This window comes from Rhinoderma darwinii, chromosome 13 (genome assembly GCF_050947455.1).
Source record: "Rhinoderma darwinii isolate aRhiDar2 chromosome 13, aRhiDar2.hap1, whole genome shotgun sequence".
Taxonomy (NCBI): Eukaryota; Metazoa; Chordata; class Amphibia; order Anura; family Rhinodermatidae; genus Rhinoderma; species Rhinoderma darwinii.
The window spans coordinates 46,425,087-46,448,082 of NC_134699.1; the positions used below are offsets into that span (position 1 = coordinate 46,425,087).

General features: G+C 43.1%; 1 pseudogene; it reads right to left on the minus strand.

Annotated features, from left to right (window-relative positions):
* Window positions 1-3,421: 3,421 nt before the first annotated feature.
* Window positions 3,422-4,608, minus strand: LOC142666748 (ras-related protein Rap-1A pseudogene; annotated as a pseudogene).
* Between the last annotated feature and the right edge of the window lie 18,388 nt (window positions 4,609-22,996).

Consider the following 22,996-nt stretch of genomic DNA (forward strand, 5'->3'; position numbering starts at 1 on the left):
ACGTTTTTATTTTTAAAAAACGAGCATTTTTGGCCAAGTTATGACCATTTTTGTAGTTATGCAAATGAGGCTTGCAAAAGTCCAAGTGGGTGTGTTTAAAAGTAAAAGTCCAAGTGGGCGTGTATTATGTGCGTACATCGGGGCGTTTTTAATACTTTTACTAGCTGGCCGTTCTGATGAGAAGTATCATCCACTTCTCTTCAGAACGCCCAGCTTCTGGCAGTGCAGACACACAGCGTGTTCTCGAGAGATAGCTAGCTACTTACCTGCAAACGCTGATGCTGCTGCAGAATTAACTGTAGCCTCTGGTGCCGATGTCCTCGCTCGTCTGACACGATGCAGGACCTGTGAGTGACGTCACAGCGTGATCTCTCGAGAACACGCTGTGTGTCTGCACTGCCAGAAGCAGGGCGTTGTGAAGAGAAGTGGATGATACTTCTCGTCAGAACGCCCAGCTAGTAAAAGTATTAAAAACGCCCCGATGTACGCACATAATACACGCCCACTTGGACTTTTACTTTTAAACACACCCACTTGGACTTTTGCAAGCCTCATTTGCATAACTACAAAAATGGTCATAACTTGGCCAAAAATGCTCGTTTTTAAAAAATAAAAACGTTACTGTAATCTACATTGCAGCGCCTATCTGCTGCAATAGGAGATAGGGGTTGCAAAATCTGGTGACAGAGCCTCTTTAAGGACCCCGACTTACAGACGTTTATATACAGCTGGTGGTCGGGAACCAGTTAAGTATCGGGAATCGCAATACTACATAAAGGATCGGTATCGAAGTCCAAATTCTGGTATCATGACAACTCTACTGCACATACCTCCCCAAATAGTAATCCTGGCTGCTTAGACACATAAGTGCTTACACAAACCCCCCTTTCTGTTGCTTCTGCTGCACCCCTGCCTTCTTCTGTTGTATGAGTTTTATGTCGATTTTAGCTACATGTAAGAATGTAAAATGGGTGAATGTAAATCTATGTTTTTGATAATGCTTATTAAGGGGAACTCTATTATACAACAAAGATGTTCTTTTTTTTTATGGAATAGTTTAAATACATAAACTTATAATTCATAGTATATATTGATAACGTTTTAGGAGATTTTTTCCTGGCTAGTCCGTATAATTCAGCTAGTGTTTTGTTTTTATATAGTGTATTCATGACCTCCAGAGGGCAGTATACCCCACTCTGTTTTATAGCCATTTCAGCAGTTTAAAAGCAAATATTTGTAGCATTTTTAAAGATGACCATAGAGGTGACAAACAAATTTAAAACTCATTACTGTATTAACGAAAACACTTGATCATTTATTTAGAACCAATGATCGGTAGTGTTTAATGTACGGTGAAATACCATTTAAAGGAGTTTTCCCACAAAGGACATTTATCACCTATCCACAGTTCTTTTCTTGGCTTTCTCTGTCAGCCCTATAGACATTTAAAAGAAGCTAAAAATCGCATTACCGTGGTGAGGAGGAACGAGACTAGGGACCCCTATTCTAGTGATGTTATGTGATAGGGCCCCAAGTGATCATATATGTATTACCTATTCTGTGGATAGGTGATAAAGGGGCTTTTCCACAAAGGAAATGTAACTTTTTTCCAAATTTACATCAGTCAACCAAAATGTTGAAATTCGTAAGACGAAAAAAAGATTTTGGGTGACCATAACCAATTGTACCATAGATATGACAGTATTTGTTCTTTAAGAAAATCGTCATTTGTCCTGTAGACAAGAGCTGCCTGACCCCTGATTCCAAGGGTCCAAAGTATTAGAAGGTCTCGCAACAAAAACTGCCCATAAAGCTTTAAAGGAGTCTGGGGTTTTTTTGGTTTTTATTTTCTAGCGGATACAAAACGCCTGCTTCTCTGCACACAACCATAGAGTTAAATTCTACTACTTGCCTCCAGCTACCGCTAGCACAGCTCAATGCATACAAATGTATACCGTTTGCATTGAGTTCAATGGGAGCTGTATAAATCCATATGCATTAGTGCCCGTGGCAGGCAGACAGAATTTTATCATGTAACAATGTCTGTGTGAAGGAAAGCAGGGGATTTGGAGCTCTGTAACAGAAATCAGAATGCTAACTATTATACAGGTATATGGTGCCATTTCTGGGACCACAAAAACCCTTGCAACCTGCAAAAAATGTTGTCTTAGAAATACTCTCAAATTTCTTCACCAGCCGCTGCACCTTGGTACAATAACTAGTGGTTGCGTCTATATCAGTGTTTCTCAACCTTTTCAAGCCAAGTACCCCATAGTGAGGACCCCCAAGAAAGTGATAAGTTATAAGGCACTGCTCACACTCTATTTGGTTCCACCGTCACAGATTCTGGTTGGCGGGAAGAAGAGTGCAGTATGCATCACTATTCCCATCAAAAGGATGGATATGGATAAGAAAACCCCTAATAATTACAGACCCCAGATCACACTCTGCCTCTGTTTACCTGGACAGACCTGTATAGAAGGAGGCAGCGGTGGGACCAAAACAGGCTTCTTGTGCTGGGCAGACAAAGCCGAATAAGAGTTGAAATTCTATTCTGGTACAGAAATAAATTATAGCTATTAAGCTCAGCCTTAAAATACTACACAGTTTATTTTAAACCTACACTGATACACATCTTTTACTATATGGAAAGAAAACGCGTAGGGCTTAATATCCGTCCACATTTAGACAACGTCACTCATCTAAAATATTGGGCATTCCTTTCATACTTATACTGTATTTACACCTATACACATGTACTGTATGATACAATCTGCTTAGAGAATGACCACCTGCACATCCCATCTTCATTGAGGTTTATTGGGTTCAACTTTTTCTTTGCAAGTTTCTCCGTAATTAAGTCTACTGAAGTAGGATCAGTTGAAACCCTACTTAAATACCAAGAAGTGGGAGCATTAATGCACAATTAAAAGCTCAGAAAGAAGAAGGGTGTTCTCCCATAGAGAAGTATTGAGTAAAGAGGGTCAGAAATGTAAAGTCCTGGGAGCTTCTCCCATAAAGAGAACAAGGGTGCAGATTAAAGGGATGTTCTCGCAAGGACATATATGGAACAAGGATTTTCATTTTTTGGGGGGATTTTACAGCTTCTATTTTGTTAGGGAGTAAATGTCTCCAATGACTACATTGTTCCTTTTATGTCAATTGTGCAGGGACAGAAAAAGAAGCTCTTTAAAAGGACACCACAACAGAAGTACATTCCCGAATAGTAGCTTCCTGTTGGCGGAGATGCTGGTCTTTAGTTTTTGGAGGATATAGGGCTGCTCACTATAGTGTGTGTCCCTGTACTGTAGGCAGATTAGAGCTATTATGACAACACCATCAATTTCTGATTTTTGGTTTGAGATGTATAACAAGATTTCAGATAAAATATCTAAACCCACCATAAATAAAGCAAACGACGTGAAATCAAATTACAATATATATCCTGTTACAGAAATTATATATTATCTTGCAGGCAAAGTACACGGTTCCTTAGCTAGAACATTGTGGTTACAGTGATAAGTAGCACTGATCATATACAAGAGTAACACCAGCAATACAACAATTCAGTCCCATAGGCTACAACATACAAGTACCTAAGTATCTAGTTTGATCTTTCTAAGGTCAAGTTATGGAATATGTTCAATTCAGACTGGCACATCTTTGAGCTAACCATGGATTCTGGAAAGTGCCAGTTTTGTACACAGATCCGCCCTCCCTGTAGACAAACACTTTATATTTATATGGCCGTGAGGTTTTTTTTCTATAATGGGCAGCCTTTTTTAGATTATGATTGTTACCCACCCTCAAAATTTCCCTCAAATTCTTAGAAGAGTGAAGTATCAACAGATGATGCAGCTGTTGGTCTTATTCATTGGAGGTTTGCAGTTCTTCTCATTAGGGATGGTTTCTCTCCTTTTCCTCAGTGCAGGACTTAGTCGACTGGGAAGGTTAACCTCTCTCAACAGTTCTCGGAAAACCTCCGTCACATTTAAGTTGTCCTTTGCAGAGGTCTCCAGAAGACGACAGTTCCACTCCAGCTCCACTGTTGTTGTCATATCATCCCTAAAAACCTTCTGGGCATCAACTTTGTCCTTTTTGTTGCCAACTACCACCATAGGTGGGCATTTCTCCTCTTTAACATCTAAGATCTCTTCTCGCAACCTTCTCACAATGTCAAGAGAGTCTGGGTCGTCCAGAGAGTAAACCAGAGCAAAAGCATCACCACTCCTCATACTTAGCTTCCTCATAGCTGGAAATTCATAGCTGCCAGTGGTGTCCAAGATCTCAATTTTTACTTGTTCTCCATCGGTAGTTTCATACTCTGTACTGTGTAACTCTTCCACTGTCCTCTTGTGTTTGGGTTCAAAGGTGTCCTGCAGAAACCGATGGATAAGGGAGGTTTTCCCCACACCTGCTGCTCCTAGGAACACCAGCCTGAAATGATTCTTCTCCTTGACAGACAGTGACATTTCTGCACTCCACGGTGAACGAGCAGTTATGAATAACCTGATGTCCTGTGCCCCCCGACCAGTGTGAATAGATTCCCTGCACCTCTCGCTGTTTATTCATATTTTTATGAGGTAGCTGTGACTTTATCCAATCAGACACTGCTGCCCGAAGCTGGATTGTAGGGGAGGGGGATCTGTCACTGTGTTGTGCTTCTAGTGTTTGTGATGCTGGTGTTAACCTTTTCACCACCACTAGGAATTTATCATATGGCTTGCTCTGATGCTACTAAAATAACAGGAATTTTAGAACATAAAGCTGCTTTATCTGATACACGAAAACTTCTGACTGCCACATTGCTGTCAGATTAATACAGCGTTTTGTTTTCTTGTAGGATATTTTATATGACAGTCTTTTTCATGTAATTTCCTGCTATCATTAAAATGTCATGTTAGCGTTTCTGTAGACATTCTGTCGGACTTCTAGCGAAAGAAGTGTTTACACTAGAAATACAATTAAAAGAATCGTTCCACACAGTTGTAGGTCTTGCCCATAGACTACATGCAGAAAAAAAGTACATATCCTGGTGGGTGGCAGCAGACAGAGGTATCTATTATACTGGTGTACGGTGAGCAGTACACTAGTATGTCATTTTGAAGGCAGAATGCGCCGTGTAGTGTCGATTAAATATGGCGCAACTACTGAGCTGTGACAGGTTTACTACCCTATGACATAGTCTTACCTGTCATAGCTTAGCTAGCATTTTTCTTTTATCTGCATTACATGCATGTGAGTATAAAGCCATGCTCCTTTTCCAACACTTTGCAAGTGTTGGTGAAAAGGGATTTGAGGCCTAGTAAATATGGCATTTAACCTGAATGGCACTTTTTCAATACAACTGCACCAGATAATTGCATTAGAGTAAAAAGAACATATGGTGCATGTCTTCTATACTCAACTGCCATTACTATATCCATCACAGTCTTGAATAAAGGCTGCACTGGGAAACTTTAACCCAGGGGCGTAGCTAGGGGGGGGCAGGCGGGTCACGTGCCCCGGGCGCAGTTCAGAGGGGGGCGCCAGCGCCACCTCCTCCTGCACTATAATTGTACCTGTGTCGCAAGGACACAGGTACAATTAGAAGCAATGAATGACCGGGCACGTTCCGTGCCCGGCCATTCAGAGCCTCTCCACGAATGAAGCGACTGGTACCTTCTGTACCAGTGACGCTTCCGTCGATGAAAGGCGCTGACTGACTGACAGGGAAAGTCATCCTGCCCAGCCAATCAGCGCCTTTCATAGACGCCGCGTTCAACCCCCTGGAGACCTGCGCAGAAGAGAGCAGGTCTCCATGGCTGCCGGACGGCGTGGGAGCGGGAATAAGGTGAGTTTGAAATTATTATTTATTTTTTTTAAATTGTAATAGAAGTGTGGCTGTATCTGCGGGGGGACTATATCTACTCGCGGGGGGCTTTATCTACGGGGGTGTCTATCTACAGGGGGACTATATCTACAGGGCTGGGCTATATACAGGGGGACTATATCTACAGGGCTGGGCTATATACAGGGGGACTATATCTACAGGGCTGGGCTATATACAGGGGGACTATATCTGCTGGGCTGTATACAGGGGGACTATATCTGCTGGGCTATATACAGGGGGACTATATCTACAGGGGGGCTATATACAGGGGGACTATATCTGCTGGGCTATATACAGGGGGACTATATCTACAGGGCTATATACAGGGGGACTATATCTGCTGGGCTATATACAGGGGGACTATATCTGCTGGGCTATATACAGGGGGACTATATCTACAGGGGGGCTATATACAGGGGGACTATATCTGCTGGGCTATATACAGGGGGAGTATATCTACAGGGCTGGGCTACATACAGGGGGACTATATCTACAGGGGGGCTATATACAGGGGGACTATATCTACAGGGCTGGGCTATATACAGGGGGACTATATCTACAGGGCTGGGCTATATACAGGGGGACTATATCTACAGGGCTGGGCTATATACAGGGGGGCTATATACAGGGGGACTATATCTACAGGGGGGCTATATACTGGAGTGGGCTGTCTATAGAGCACCATATACAGGGGTGGGCTATATAGTATATAGCCCCCTGTAGATATAGCCCACCCCTGTATATGGTGCTCCATAGATAGCCCACCCCAGTATATAGCCCCCCCTGTAGATATAGTCGCCCTGTATATAGCCCAGCCCTGTAGATATAGCCCCCTGTAGATATATTCCCCCTGTATATAGCCCCCCTATGTATAGCCCACCCCTGTATATAGCCCCCCTATGTATAGCCCACCCCTGTATATAGCCCCCCTCTGTAGATATAGCCCCCCTGTGTATAGCCCACCCCTGTAGATATAGCCCAGCCCTGTGTATAGCCCAGCCCTGTGTATAGCCCAGCCCTGTAGATATGGTCCCCCTGTAGATATAGTCCCCCTGTAGATATAGCCCACCCCTGTATATAGTCCCCCTGTAGATATAGCCCACCCCTGTATATAGTATCCCACAAATAGCTCCCCCTATAGTGCTCCACAGAAAGCCCACCCCTGTATATAGCCCCCTTGTACATATAGTCCACCCCTGTATATAGTGCTCCACAGATAGCCCACCCATGTATATAGTATATACAGGGGTGGGCTATCTAGTGGAGCACTATATACAGGGGTGGACTATATGTACAAGGGGGGGCTATATACAGGGGTGGGCTATCTGTGAAACACTATATACAGGGGTGGACTATATGTGGAGCACTATATACAGGGGTGGGCTATATCTACAGGGGGGCTACATACATGGTTGGGCTATCTGTAGAGCTCTATATACAGGGGGCTATATACAGGGGTGGGCTATCTGTAGAGCACTATAGGGGGAGTTATTTTTGGGACACTATATACAGGGGTGGTCTATATGGGGGCACTATCTACAGGGGGCTCTATGGCAGGCACTATCTACAGGGGGCATGGTGTGTGTGGGGGACACAGTGTATGTCACTATTATATTTAGGGGCATAGTGTGTGGTATAATGAGAACTTTATCTTTATTTATAGGTGTAGAAATGTTGGAAAAGTGAGAAGCTGAAGACATGTGAGTGGCAAACTGCAGAAATGGGCTGTCCCCGGGAGAAGTCATCATAGAAGTCTGGACCAAATGGAGAACAAGAACTAGAATCTGAGACGTCACCGGTGAGTCACTTAATGTAAATGTTCATTCTGCCTCTAATCAGTAATGTAGTCACTGTATGATCTGCAGAGAGATGATGGGTGGTATGATTATGATAGGATTTATTTTTTGTGAAACGGCATCTCCCAGCATATCCTCACCATTGTTCGGGCCATGCTGGGAGCTGTAGTTTTACGCCGTACAAACCTATACGTCAGGGGTTGCACTAAATTGAGCTGTATTTGTGCTGGGGTTGTATATATGTACTGAGCTTGGTTCTGGTGTTGTGTATAGAACCATATTGCTTGTAAAATGCACAAATAATTTTATGCTCGCGTTACATAAAGAGAAATGACACGTCGATTGGTAGAGAAAACAAACACGGCGAGGGGGAAGGAGATGTCGGGAAAGAGGTTGGGGGGGGGGGTGCCAAACTGAATCTTTGCCCCTGGTGCTGGAGAACCTAGCTACGCCTCTGCTTTAACCCCTCAACGCTCCAGGACATACTATTATTTCATGGTAAGTGCATCATTCGCACTCCATGACATGATAGTATGTCATGCATGAAACAGCGACGTTCACGCCGGGCACGTTCATGAGCTGTGATAGCTGCTGTGTCCGACAGCAGGCTATCACAGCTCAATGTGCCGGGACCAATCGTGATGGTCCTGCCTTCACGATCGGCGCTATTGGACAGTTAGTCACTGACTAACCAATAGCGGCGATCGTTGTCTAAACTTCCTCTCCCTGACATCACATCCTGCCTCTGTAGAGAGTGAAAAAGTAACAAAAAAAAAAAAAAAAAAAAACATTTTTCTGCTTCCACTACCCACTCCTGTTCCCTTCCTCCTTGTGTTCCCCCCACGTTTTTGGTCAGTGATCTCCTATCACTGACCACTCATTAGTCTTCAGGACCACATTTATTGGTCCCTGGGGATTATTTTTTTTCTATATAAAATATATGAAACAAATATAAAAATATAAAAAAATATAAAAATGTAAAAATCAAACAAAAAAAAAGTTAGTTTAGACTATTTAGACAATTTAACTGGTTAGTTTAGTATTAGGGTTAGTTAGTGTCAGGAAACCGTCAAAAAGCGTAGTTAGGTATATCTTCAGGGAATTTAGCATTAGGGATCATCACTGGAGTTAGGTTTAGCATTAGGGAATTTCACATATAAACTAGTTAGGTTTAGCGTCAGACACCCGTCACCATAGATAAGTTTAGCGTCAGGGAAGCTCGGGATAACCTAGATAGGTTTAGTGTCAGGGAATTGTCGCCGTAGTTAGGTTTAGCGCAGGGACGTAGCTAGGGGGGGCAGGCGGGGCATGTGCCCCGGGCGCAACCCGGAGGATAGGGAAGGGGGGCGCCGAAGAGCAGCTGATCGCTGCTGACAGGCGCCCGGTATGTCGAACATCTGCAGCAGCTTAGGAAGAGCCAGGACATTACGGCGTTCTGACTGGGGTCTGTGACGGCCAGGGAGTGGACCAGTCCAGTCACCTGACCTCACGTCAGTGACATGAGGTCAGATGACTCACGTCAGGGGACAGGTCCACTCCCGTGCTGCAGCCTCCCTGCATCTGCCTCTACTCTGTGCTCTGCTGAGAAGCAGAGAGGAAGCTCCGCCCACAGCCTGTCCTGACCTGTCAGCAAGGAGACATGGTGAGTGTGTTTGTCTAGTGTGTAATGTGTGTCTCTGTGTTTGTATGTGTATAGGTTACTGTGTGTGTGTCTCTCTGTCTGTCTCTGTCTCTGCATGTGTTTGTCTCTTACATCTACTACATTATCTGTACTCAGAGAGTTATCTCTGTGTTATCTGTGGTGTTACATAGAACTGCAGGGAACATCTACATTATCTGTACTGTGTGCTAAATTACTATCTCAGCTCTGCTACACAGTACAGATAATGTAGTAGATGTTACCTGCAGTCCTATGTAACACCACAGATAACACAGTGATAACGCTTTGAGTACAGATGTAGTAGATGTTATCTGCAGTCCTATGTAACACCACAGATAACAGTGATATCTCTCTGAGTACAGATAATGTAGTAGTGTTACCTGCAGTCCTATGTAACACCACAGATAACAGTGATAACTCTCTAAATACAGATAGTAGTGTTACCTGCAGTCCTATGTAACACCACAGATAACACAGTGATAACTCTCTGATTACAGATAATGTAGTAGCTGTTGCCTGCAGTCCTATGTAACACCACAGATAACACATTGTGCTAAATTACAATTTCAGCTCTGCTACAATGTGTTATCTGTGGTGTTACATAGGACTGCAGGCAACAGCTACTACATTATCTGTACTCAGAGAGTTATCACTGTGTTATCTGTGGTGTTACATAGGACTGCAGGCAACAGCTACTACATTATCTGTACTCAGAGAGTTATCACTGTGTTATCTGTGGTGTTACATAGGACTGCAGGTAACACTACTATCTGTATTTAGAGAGTTATCTCTGTGTTATCTGTGGTGTTACATAGGACTGCAGGTAACACTACTATCTGTATTTAGAGAGTTATCTCTGTGTTATCTGTGGTGTTACATAGGACTGCAGGTAACACTACTATCTGTATTTAGAGTTATCTCTGTGTTATCTGTGGTGTTACATAGGACTGCAGGTAACATCTGCTACATTATCTGTACTCAGAGAGTTATCACTGTGTTATCTGTGGTGTTACATAGGACTGCAGGTAACATCTACATTATCTGTGCTGTGTACATATGTGCCTGTGTGCGTATATATGGGTCTGTTTGTGAATGTATCTTTATGCTTCTATATTTGTGCCATTTATGTATTTGTATATGTTCCTGTCTGTATATTTATCTGCCGGTGTGTGTGCGTATATGTGATTGTACGTCTATATATTTACCTGTATGTATATATTCCAGAATGTGTGTATGTATATTTGCCTGTATGTCTAAATATCTGTCTTTATGTATGTACAGTATATATGTTCCAGCTTGTCCATGGATATGTGGTTAATTTTTGGTTTGTGTAGGGGGCGGCAATAGAGAGTCCTGCACAGGGCGCCATCCAACCTAAGGCCGGCCCTGGCTGTCACCAACCCTAGTCAGAAGGAACTCCGCCGCTGCCTGCGCCGCATGACCTCCTCGGCTTCTCCGGTAAGTCACACCAGGCAGAGCGGAGAGTGGTAGCGGTAGGCTACTGCTCACCGTGTGGCACTATTTACAAGGGGGGGGAGTGTGGCGCTAATAAGAAAGAGGCAGCGGGCTGTGTGTGGCACAATCTCTACAAGGAGGGCTGTGTGGCACTATTTACAAGGGGGGCTGTGTGGCACTATTTACAAGGGGGGCTGTGTGTGGCACTATCTACTGGGGGCTGTGTGGCGCTATCTACAAGAGAGGGGCTGTGTGGCGCTATCTACAGGGGGCTGTGTGTGGCACTATCTACAAGAGAGGGGCTGTGTGGCGCTATCTACAGGGGGCTGTGTGTGGCCTCTTTAATATATTTTCTTTTAATTTATTTTTATGTTAATTACATTATAGAACTATATCGCTTGTAAAATGTAGAAATGCTTTTATACTCAAGTTACATTAAAAAAATTGTGAACAAAAAATTACATCTCATTGATTGGTAGGGAAAGAAAACATGGCGAGGGGGAAGGAGATGTCGGGAAATAAGTTGGGGGGGGGCGCCAATCTGAATCTTTTCCCCGGGTGCAGGAGAACCTAGCTACGCCTCTGTTTAGCGTTAGGGAAGTTCACGTAAAATCTAGTTAGGTTTAGTGTTCTAAACCCTCGCCCTAGTTGGTTTTAGTGTCAGGGAAGTCCACTTGTTCTCTAAAAACAAAAAAACACGCTTTTGTGCTAGTTTAGGAAGCAGCCTATTGCTCCCAGTTATGCGATTTTTTTATTTTATTTTTTTTGCTGCATACATTTTGTACAACAAACATGTCCCAAAGGACATTTACTGCCAAAGAGGCATATTCATTTCTTGCCTCCAACACAGACTCGTCGGATGGTGAGAAGTTTTATTTGTCGACCTCATCCAGTGATGAAGAGGAGGGACCCTCTAGGAGACGCCCCAGGACCACCACCACAGTTGAAACCCCAGAGACAAGTGACCCCGCAACAATTGATACCCCTGAGCCAAGTGACCCTATTTGGTCGCCCACACCAGACAATTATGAACCCCAAATCCCTGAGTACACTGGCAGCCCAGGGATCAAATTTAACATGGCAGGGCTCAGTGAGATGGATGTTTTCACGCTTTTTTTCACTGATAAGTTTATAGAGCTTATGGTGTCCCAGACAAATTTATATGCCCAACAGTATATCACCAGGAACCCCACATTGTTTTATGCCCAATCCCACAGGTGAACTCCTGTAGACGCAGCAGAGTTGGGCAAGTTCTGGGGACTGCTCTTGAACATGGGGCTTCTGAAAAAGCCATCCATTAGGACCTACTGGAGCACAGATATCTTATACCACAACCCGATGTACTGCATTGCTCTGTCCAGGATGCGTTATGAGGCAATACTTCGCTTTTTACATTATGCTGATAATGATCAGTGCCCACCCCGAGATAACCCCAGTTTTGACCGTTTGTATAAACTGAGACCCCTATTAGAACATTTCAGTGCCCGGTTTGCCCGAGCATACACCCCAGAGAAGTGTATGTCTGTCGATGAGTCCCTGGTACATTTTAAAAGGAGGCTTCAATTCCCCCAGTACCTGCCGAGTAAGAAGGCAAGGTATGGCGTGAAAATTTATAAGCTGTGCGAGTGTGCATCAGGGTATACGTACAAATTTAGGATGTATGAAGGGAAGGACACCAGTAATCAGCCCCCAGAATGCCCCCCTTACTAGGCGTTAACACCAAAATTGTATGGGATTTGGTGCACCCACTGCTGGACCAGGGTTACCACCTCTACCTGGATAATTTTTATACCAGCGTCCCACTCTTCAAGTGCCTCGCTTCCAGAAGTATTGTGGCATGCGGCACTGCTAGAAAAAATCTGAGAGGCCTTCCTAAGACACTACTTGGGCAAACACTCAAGGGGTGAGAGTAGGGCACAATCCAGCAGCAACATATTGTGTGTCAAGTACAAGGATAAGAGAGATGTCCTTGTATTGACAACAATACATGGCCACACCAGTACGCGGTACCAGTACAGAGACCCCCAAACCAGACTGCATGGGAGGGGTGGACTTGTCAGATCAAGTCCTGAAACCGTACAGCACCATGCGGAAATCGAGGGTGTGGTATAAGAAGCTGGCCGTGCACATCATACAGATGGCATTGTACAATGCGTACGTGCTACGTCAATATGCAGGCCAGAGGGGAACTTTCCTGGAATTTCAAGAGGTGGTTATCAAGAAGACCAAGAAGGGGGGGCACCCAGTACTTCTGGAAGCGGGGCCACACGCATCGTACCAGGGCGGCAACACTTTCCAGGAGAAGTTCCTCAAACTGGTGGGAAGGGAAAGACCCAAAATGGAGCAGAGTCTTCTATAAGAGGGGGATAAGGAAGGACACAATATATCAATGTGACACGTGTCCCGAAAAACCAGGGCTCTGTATGAAAGATTGTTTTAAAATTTACCATACATCCCTTAATTTTTCATTTACCCTGATGCACTCCGCACATCTTATCCCCCTATCTTTCCCTTCTGAGCCCTGCCATGTGCCCAGGCAGCAGATAACAGCCACAAATAGGGTACTGCCATACCCGAGAGAACCCACATTACAATTTATGGGATGTATGTCTCCGGTGGCACATGCTGGACACAATATATCGGACACTGAAATGTCATATGTATAGAAAATCTGCACCATCTGCTGCGCATTACCTTTTACACAATAACTGTGGGGGTCAAAATGCTCACTACACCTCTAGATGAATGCCTTAAGGGGTGTAGTTTTTAAAATGCGGTCACTTCTCGGGGGCTTCAACTGTACTGCTACCTCAGGGCAGGTATGGGATACAAATTTTTAACAACAGGCTCCCAGTTTTTCGGACGAAGACATACACGGGGGGGGGGGGGGTCACAGTGTTTTGTGGTGTATCGCGCCATTGAAAATTATTTTAAATAATAAACTAAATCTATTAAGATATTCCAAATACCCCCTACATTAATGTGGAATCTAAATAAAGAAATTCCCTGTCCAGAATGCTTTAGTGTGGATTGCCTTACTATGTATATAATTACATAAGCGTACAGACCTACCAACACATTATATTAAACTCACCCATTACATATAGGCCTATATGGGCACATTCAATATCCTAAGCGTGCTCAGCCCACTTAGTTAGACTGCACAAATGAGAATGGTTGATTACAGTGCGCAGTAAGCCGCGACAACTCTGCCGGCTAATGCACAGATACGGTGCCAGGAGCAAGCTCAGTACATATATATACAGCACCAGAACAAAGCTCCGTACATAAATACAACACCAGAACCAAGCTCAGTACATATATACAGCACCAGAACCAAGCTCGGTACATATATACAGCACCAGAACAAAGCTCAGTACATATATACAAAACCAAACTTAGTACCTAAATACAACACCAGAACCAAGCTCAGTACATATATACAACACCAGAAACAAGTAAAGAACTTATATACAGCACCAGAACAAAGTTCAGTACATATATACAGCACCAGAACAAAGCACAATACATATATACTACACCAGAACCAAGCTCAGTACATAAATACAATACCAGAACAAAGCTCAGTACATATATACAGTACCAGAACCAAGCTCAGTACATTTATACAACACCAGAACAAAGCTCAGTATATATACTAGTCCTTCTCAATGAATTAGAATATCATCAAAAGTTAATTGATTTCAGTAATTCAATTAAAAAAGTGTCTCTCATATATTTTATAGATTCATTACACACAGAGGGATCTATTTCCAGCATTTTTTTTTCTTGTAATGTTGATCATTATGGTAACAGTTAATGAAAACCCCACATTTAAGTCACTCATATAATATTCTAATTTTCTAAGCCCAATTTCACAAAAATGATTTTTAACATCGAAATGTTGTCCTACTAAAAAGTATGTCCAGCATCTGCCCATTGGGAAAACGGCGTTCTGTTCCGACAGCGCATTTTTTACGGGGCCGTTTTGAAAAACGGCTGTGGAAAAATACGGCCGCGAAAAAGAAGGGCAGGTCACTTCTTCAGCCGTTTTTGGAGCCGTTTTTCATACTCCATAGAAAAACAGCTCCAAAAATGGCAGTTAAAAACGCAGCGAAAAATGTGACTTTGAATAAAAAACGGCTGAAAATCAGGAGCTTTTCTCCCTTGAAATCAGCTCCGTATTTTGAGACGGTTTTTATTTTGTGCGTACACATACCCTTAAAAACACTAGTGTTTTTGTAAAGTTCTTTTTAAACTACAGGCGCTTTTGATGCGTATTCATCGCTTTTTTTTGCCTCTAAAGCTACACATGGATTGTACAATGAAAGATCCTCCACGAGTATAATTTATGGTTGTCTCTCAGGTTGCTTTGTAATATAAATGGCACATCAATTTTTATTACAATAATATTCACCTCCGCTAATAATCATAAAGCTTGCATTAATCATGATTATTGGCCAATTAGTTACATAGTGACGTCTATGAGGGACAGTGTCAAATGCCTTTGCATAAGTCCAAAAACACTATATCCACAGTAGCCCCTCTGTCTAGGCTTCTGCTCACCTCTTCATAAAAACAGATCAGGCTGGTTTGATAACTTCTGTCCTTAGTAAAACCGTGCTGGCTGTCACTTTTAATACTATTTATTGTCACATAATTCTGTATATAGTCCCTCAATAGCCCCTCAAACATTTTCCCCATGATGGATGTTAAGCTTACTGGTCTATAATTACCCGGAAAAGACCTAGAGCCCTTTTTGAAAATAGGCACCACATTTGCCATGCGCCAGTCCCATGGCACTATACCAGTCACTAGGGAATCTCTAAATATTATGATGAGGGGGACAGAAATAACTGAACTAAGCTCCTTAAGAACTCTAGCGTGTAACCCATCTGGTCCCGGGGCCTTGTGTACATTTATTTTATTTTATTTAGCTTGCGCCATATCTACAGTCATCCAATTCAGTATATCAACTGATATATTAACAGCACTGGCACCGGCTATATCCGCTGCTCTTTCTTCTGTTGTATATACAGAGCTGAAGAACCCATTTAGTAACTCTGCCTTCTCTTGATCCCCTGTCACCAACTCCCCATTACCACTATCTAGGGGTCCTACATGTTCAGACCTTGGCTTTTTTGCATTTGTATACTTGAAGAATTTTTTGGGATTTGTTTTACTATATTTGGCCACCTGCCTTTCATTTTGTATTTTTGCTGATTTTATTACCTTTTTACGGATTGTAAATTATAAAGAGCTTAATAAAAAGGCTACAGCTGTACCCTCAGATTTGTATTTTTCAAAAACCTTTTTTTGTCATGTATTGCCCTTTTTACAGAAGGTGTAAGCCATGTGGGGTTTAATTTTAGTCGTTTATACTTGTTACCTATAAAAATAAATTTAGCAAAATAATTACCCAAAGTAGATTTGAAAATCTCCCATTTATCATTTCGTACCATTATTTGACATTAGTTCTTCCCAGTCTATATCCTGAATTGCAGCCCTCATCCTGGGGAAATTGGCCTTCTTAAAATTAAGTGTTTTTGCCCTCCCAGCCTGTGTTTTATTTTTTACAGCATAGGTAAAATATAACTATATTGTGATCACTGTTACCGAGGTTTTCACGAACATTGACGCTCCCAACAAGCTCTGCATTATTAGAAATGATCGGATCCAACAGAACTTTACCTCTAGTTGGGTCTTCCACAAACTGGCCCATAAAATTTTCCTGCAACAGGTTGAGGAAATGTCTCCCCTTTGCAGTTGAAGCTGAACCATGACACCAATTAATATCCCGGTAATTAAAATCTCCTATTATCACCACAGTACCCCCCTGTGCAGCCCGCTCCATCTGTTTATATAGCTGAACTTCCATCTCCTCAGTTATATAGGGGGGTCTATAGATTACACAAAAAGTAATTTTTTCAGTGTTTACCTCCCTTTGTAATTCCACCCACAAGGTTTCAACCTCCTCACAATCTTCACCCTCTGATGTCTCTTCCACACTCGCCTTCATATCACTTCTCACATACAGACATACACCACCGCCTTTGCTATTTGTCCTGTCTTTCCGGATCAGTGTAGATTTACAGCCCAGTCATGTGAAGAGTCCAGGCATGTTTCAGCAACGCCAACTATATCTATATTTTCTTCCAGTACCAAGGCCTCCAGATCCCCCATTTTGTTTGCTAGACTTCTGGCATTTGTGAATATACACTTTAACTTGCCTTTAAATGTTTCACTTTCAGTATCAGAAATGTGATTATTTGACATTATTTGGGCATTTTTATTTTCATTTTCACTGCTGTTTTGTAACGAAAGGATCTCAGTGTTTATCTCCTCTTGGGCCAATTCTCTATCCCTTTTCTTGCTTACAATACAGTTTCTCTGAAGAAAGGGGTGGATTAAAGGGGGAGGGGCAATGGGTGGCAATCACTTCCCCTCCAGAGCACAGCGCTGATTTTATTTTTTTTTAATTGTCCATGATGTATTAATTTATCCAATAGATAGCATCTGATTCTGACAATACTTACCTTCCTCGCTCCTGCAGCTTCTCTCGACAGCGCACACAACATCCTGACGCTGCCAATGTTAGAACCATGTGTGCGGTGGTGGCAACTGAAGAGGAGCCTGGTAGCGAGGAGGAGGGTAAGTATATCAAGTGTCTGGTCTGAGATCATCTCTGGCCTTTGGTCTGGGGTTGTCTCTGGGATCTGGTCTGGAGTCCTCTCTCAGGTCATTCCTAGTGTCTGGTCTGTGGTCTGAATTAATTTGCAGGTCTGGTATGTGGGCTGCTTTAATTTGGGGGATCTGGTCTGGGGTCTGCATTAAATAATGCAGTGTCAGAATTTATTTATGCTGCTACAAAGACTAGCGATGACTGAAGATGCAAGGCGCCAATGATCTCTGGGCAGGAAACTATGTAAATCAAGAGAAGTTGTCGTGGCAGTCTGGGTAAGATGGAGAAGAAAAGGAAAGAGAACGACCCTCGTTAGAGAAGACGTCACCGGTGAGTCACTGGATTTATTGAGGATCTGTCACCTCTCCTGACGTATCTGTTATAGTAAATACTTGTATTCCTCATTAACAATGAACCATTCTAGAGTATCTTTGCTTCAGTCTTCAGCTCCTTTCACTTTTTTCACATTTTGTTATGTTGAGGCCTTGTGCTAAAATTATTAAAAATATATATATAAAGTCCCCCTCATCATTCTGCACTCATTTACTCCATAATGACAAAGTGAAAACAGAATTTTTATAACGTTTTGCAAATTTATTAAAAATAAAAAGGTGACAAAGAACCCAATGGGCGTTCCGGCTGAGCTCCAAAGATCCTGTGTTTAGATGGGAGAAATTTCCTGAAGGTCAACCATCACTGCAGTAATCCACCCATCTGGGTTTTATGGGAGAGTAGCCAGAAGGAAACCTCCTAAGTAAAAGACACATGGAAGCCTGTCTGGAGTTTGCAAAAAAACACCTAAAGGACTCTCCGATTGTGAGAAATAAGATTCTGTGGTCTAATGAAACCATGATAGAATTGAGGCCAAAAAGTTAAAAGTGTCATATCTGGAGGGAACCAGGCACTGCTCATCACCTGCCCAATACCATCCCTACAGCCAAGCATGGTTGTGGCAGCATCATGCTGTGGGGGTGTTTTTCAGCGGCTGGGACAGGGAGACTGGTCATGGTTGAGGGAAAGATGAATGGAGCAAAGCACAGAGATATTCTTAATGAAAGCCTGATCCAGAGTGCTCTGGGCCAAAGGCCAATTATTTTAATCTTTCCTCTTAACTTAGATTCTCCATGCCCCTTATTATTGCGTTCTTTGCGGCGGGTTCGCAGCATCCCGCCGGAAAAAACGCCACTCAGAAAACACAATATAGTATACTTACCTAGGAATCTGTGTTTTATCCTCCTGGGATGACGCTTCATCTCATGTGACCTCCGCTGCAGCCAATCACAGGCTGTAGCAGTGGTCACATGGAGGAAACATCATCTCAGGAGGCCGGCCTGGATGATGTTATAGGGCCGGCCTCCTGGGATGACGCTTCATCCCATGTGACCGCTGCTGCAGCGGTATCCTGGGATGAGAGGTCATCCCAGGCTGCCAGTCTGCAAGCAGGCTGACTAAGTGCTGCAGTTTTTCGCAGCAAACATTCCAGGCGACAAACTGCCCCACAGTTTGGTGCGGTTTTTCGCCCAAAATTCCCTGCGGCGCACAGGGCGGATACGCTGCGTTCTTTTACGTAGTGTATCTGCCCCGTTTGAACTCAGCCTAAGGGTAATTTTGCATTCCATCCTTCCCATCTGTGTAATGTATGCATCGGGAAAGCTCAAAGAAAGTGTGGTAAACAGTCCCATACACCTGATGGAGGTTAAAGAATAGTATCTAAGCATCCTCCAAGAGCAACTTCTCCCATCCATCCAGGAGCAACTTGTCCAAACCATTCAGGAGCAACTTCTCCCAACCACCCAGGAGCAATTTGGTGATGAACAATGCTATTTCCAGCATGATGGACCATGTCACAAGGCAAAAGTGAGAACTAAGAGGCTCGGTGACCAAAACTTTGACATTTTGGGTTCATGGCCAGAAAACTTCCCAGATCTCAATCCCATTGAGACCCTGTGGTCACTCCTCAAAAAGTGGGTGGACAAAAAAAAACACAGAAATTGTGAGACTCTAAGCACTGATTATAGGTAAGAATTGGTCATCAGTCAGGATTTGGCCCAGAAGCTGATATCCCGCATGGCAGAGCGAATTGCTGAAGTCTTGAAAAAGAAGGGTTAACACGGTAAATATTGAGTCTTTGCATAAACTTGATGTATTTGTCAATAAAAGTTTAAACCCCTTCCCCCTGCTTGCATTCTGGGCCCGAATGACCAAGCCATTTTTTTACGTTTTTCCATTGTCACATTCGAAGACCTATAACTTTTTTATTTTTGCATCGACATAGCTGTATTAGGTCTTGTTTTTTGCGGGACAAGTTGTATTTTTTAATAGCACCATTTTGGGGTACATATTATTTATTGACTAACTTTTTGGGTGGGGGATAAAAAAAACCTGAAATTTTGCCACTCTTTTTTGCGTTCTAAATCTACGCCGTTTACCGTGTGGTATAAATAACACAATAACTTTATTCAACGGGTTGTTATGATTCCAACAATACCAAATTTGTATCGATTTTGTATATTTTACTACTTTTACACAGTAAAAACACTTTTTTTTCAAAGTTATTTGTTTTTGTGTCTCCATATTTGAAGAGCCATAACTTTTTTTATTTTTTCGCCGATGCAGTTGTATGAGGGCTTTTTTTTTTGCAGGACGACTTGTAGTTTTTATTGGTACCATGTTTAGATAGATGCGACTTTTTGATCACTTTTTATCACATTTTTCTTAAGTCAGGATTCACAGAAAACAGCAATTTTTTATTTTATTTTTTACGGCGCTCACCGTGCGGGTTAAATAATGTAATAGCTTTATAGTTGGGGTCGTTACGGACGCGGCGATACCAAATATCTGTCACTTTTTTTCTTTATTTTGTTTTTTTTAATAGTAAAGCATTTTGTAAGGGGAAAAAGTGGGTTTTTCATTTTATTCAATTTTTTTTTATCAACTTTATTAAACTTTTTTTTTACTTTTTTACTAGTCCTACTAGGGGACTTTATTATAAAAGCGATCGGATGATCGCATATTACACTGCAATACTTCTGTATTCCAGTGTATTATGCCTGTCCATGTAAAACGGACAGGCATCTGCTAGGCCATGCCTCTGGCATGACCCTAGCAGGCATACACTACAGGCAGACCTGGGGGCCTTTATTAGGCCCCAGGCTGCCATCGGAGAAACAGACAATCGGCGATCTTATCGCCGGGTGCCGGTGGGATGAGAGGGAGCTCCCTCCCTCTCTCCAAAACCACTCAGATGCGGCGCTCGCTATTGAGCGCCGCATCTGAGGGGCTCACTCGTTTGAGCAAGGATGCCCCCAGCCTTCAGCTACCTCTGGTAGCTGAGAGCAGGGAGATTTAACAGCTCCCTGCTCTGATTATTTATTCTGATGCAGCGCCGTGAAAAGGCTATTGCATCAGAATAAAGCCCACTAATGACCGCCGTGAAAAGGCGTATTGGCGGTCATTAAGGGGTTAAAAACGTATGAAATGTTTATAATTGTACTTCAGTAACCATAGAAACATCTGACTAAAAGATCTGAAAAGTTTGTGAAAACCAAAATCTGTGTCGGTCTCAAAACTGTTCTCAGATATGTTATCTATGGTGACCCGGCTCTAACAAGTGGTACAGAAAGTTGGTTTACACTTAATCCGTTAAAGGGGTTTTCCACCTTCTGACAACTGATGACCTATCCACCGGATAGGTCATCAGTATATCATCGGTGTGGATCCGGCACCCGGACCCTGCACCGTTAAACCGCTCTAGTGGCCTGTGGGCGGGCACCGGATGTTATGGCACATAATGCGATGTACGTAGCCGGAAGCAGTTGGCTCCGTACATAGCATAGCAGCAGTGCTGTAGAAACTCGGCCACTATTCCTTGCGTGGCCGGAGCAAACTGCTTCCGGCATGTAAATCCAGTGCACGGAGGCACCGGACCAGCTGATCTGTGGGGGGTCGGACTACCACAGATCATGTACTGAGGACCTATCCAGTGGATAGGTTATCAGTTGTCAGAAGGAGGAAAACCCCTTTAACTCCTTAATGACCACCCACCGTCTTTTGACGGCAGGCGGTGCAGGTCCCCAGCCTACAACGACGTCTTTTGGCGTCGCTGTAGTTGAGGCTGATGAGCGCTCGTGTGAGCGCTCATCGTCTAAGCAGGAGCTGTAACAAACGGCTCCTGATCTCAGAGAAGCCTCCTGAACACAGCTGGGGTCGGAAAACATTCCAACCCCAGCTGTTTAACCCTTTGATTGCCGTGGTCCGTGACATCGGGGAATCCCTCTGCAGTCAGCCCTGGGGAACTACAAAGGACCCCAGGGCTGTCTGTTCCGTTTGCCTGATGTTAGGGCACACTATGTGCTGCCCGAACAGCAGCCTGTGTCATAGTGACACAGTGTAATGTATTAGTATACAGGAGTATGCTAATACATTACAAGTTAAAAAAAAAAGTTATAAATAAAGTTATCCCTTAATGGGATTTTAAAAAAAGTAACAAAATAAATAAATAAAAAAAGTCCCTAAAAAAGTGCCCCTACACTAAATAAAAACAAAAAACCTACACATATTAGGTATCTACACGACCGTAATAACCTGAAGAAATAATCTAATAGGTTATTTAGCATGAAACGTGAATGGGATAAAAAAATAAACAAGAAAAACAATGCAGAGAATCGCTTTTTCCTATAATCGCGTCGTAAAAAAAAAAAAAAGTTTTACCCCCAAACTGTGGGGGAAAAAAAATTATATTTCTCTCGCATAAAACAAGGCCTCATACAGCCATGTCAATGAAAAAGTAAAAAAGTTATGGCTGCTGAAAGGCAGAGAGGCAAAAACAGAAAAATTTAGCTGGTCATTAAAGAGGCTCTGTCACCAGATTTTGCAGCCCCTATCTGCTATTGCAGCAGATAGGCGCTGCAATGTAGATTACAGTAACGTTTTTATTTTAAAAAAACGAGCATTTTTGGCCAAGTTATGACCATTTTTGTAGTTATGCAAATGAGGCTTGCAAAAGTCCAAGTGGGTGTGTTTAAAAGTAAAAGTCCAAGTGGGCGTGTATTATGTGCGTACATCGGGACGTTTTTAATACTTTTACTAGCTGGGCGCTCTGATGAGAAGTATCATCCACTTCTCTTCAGAACGCCCAGCTTCTGCCTGATCACTGCTGTGACGTCACTCACAGGTCCTGCATCGTGTTGGACACATCGGCACCAGAGGCTTCAGTTGATTCTGCAGCAGCATCGGCATTAGCAGGTAAGTCAATGTAGCTACTTACCTGCAAACGCTGATGCTGCTGCAGAATCAACTGTAGCCTCTGGTGCCGATGTGTCCTCGCTCGTCTGACACGATGCAGGACCTGTGAGTGATGTCACAGCAGTGATCAGGCAGAAGCTGGGCGTTCTGAAGAGAAGTGGATGATACTTCTCATCAGAACGCCCAGCTAGTAAAAGTATTAAAAACGCCCCGATGTACGCACATAATACACACCCACTTGGACTTTTACTTTTAAACACACCCACTTGGACTTTTGCAAGCCTCAT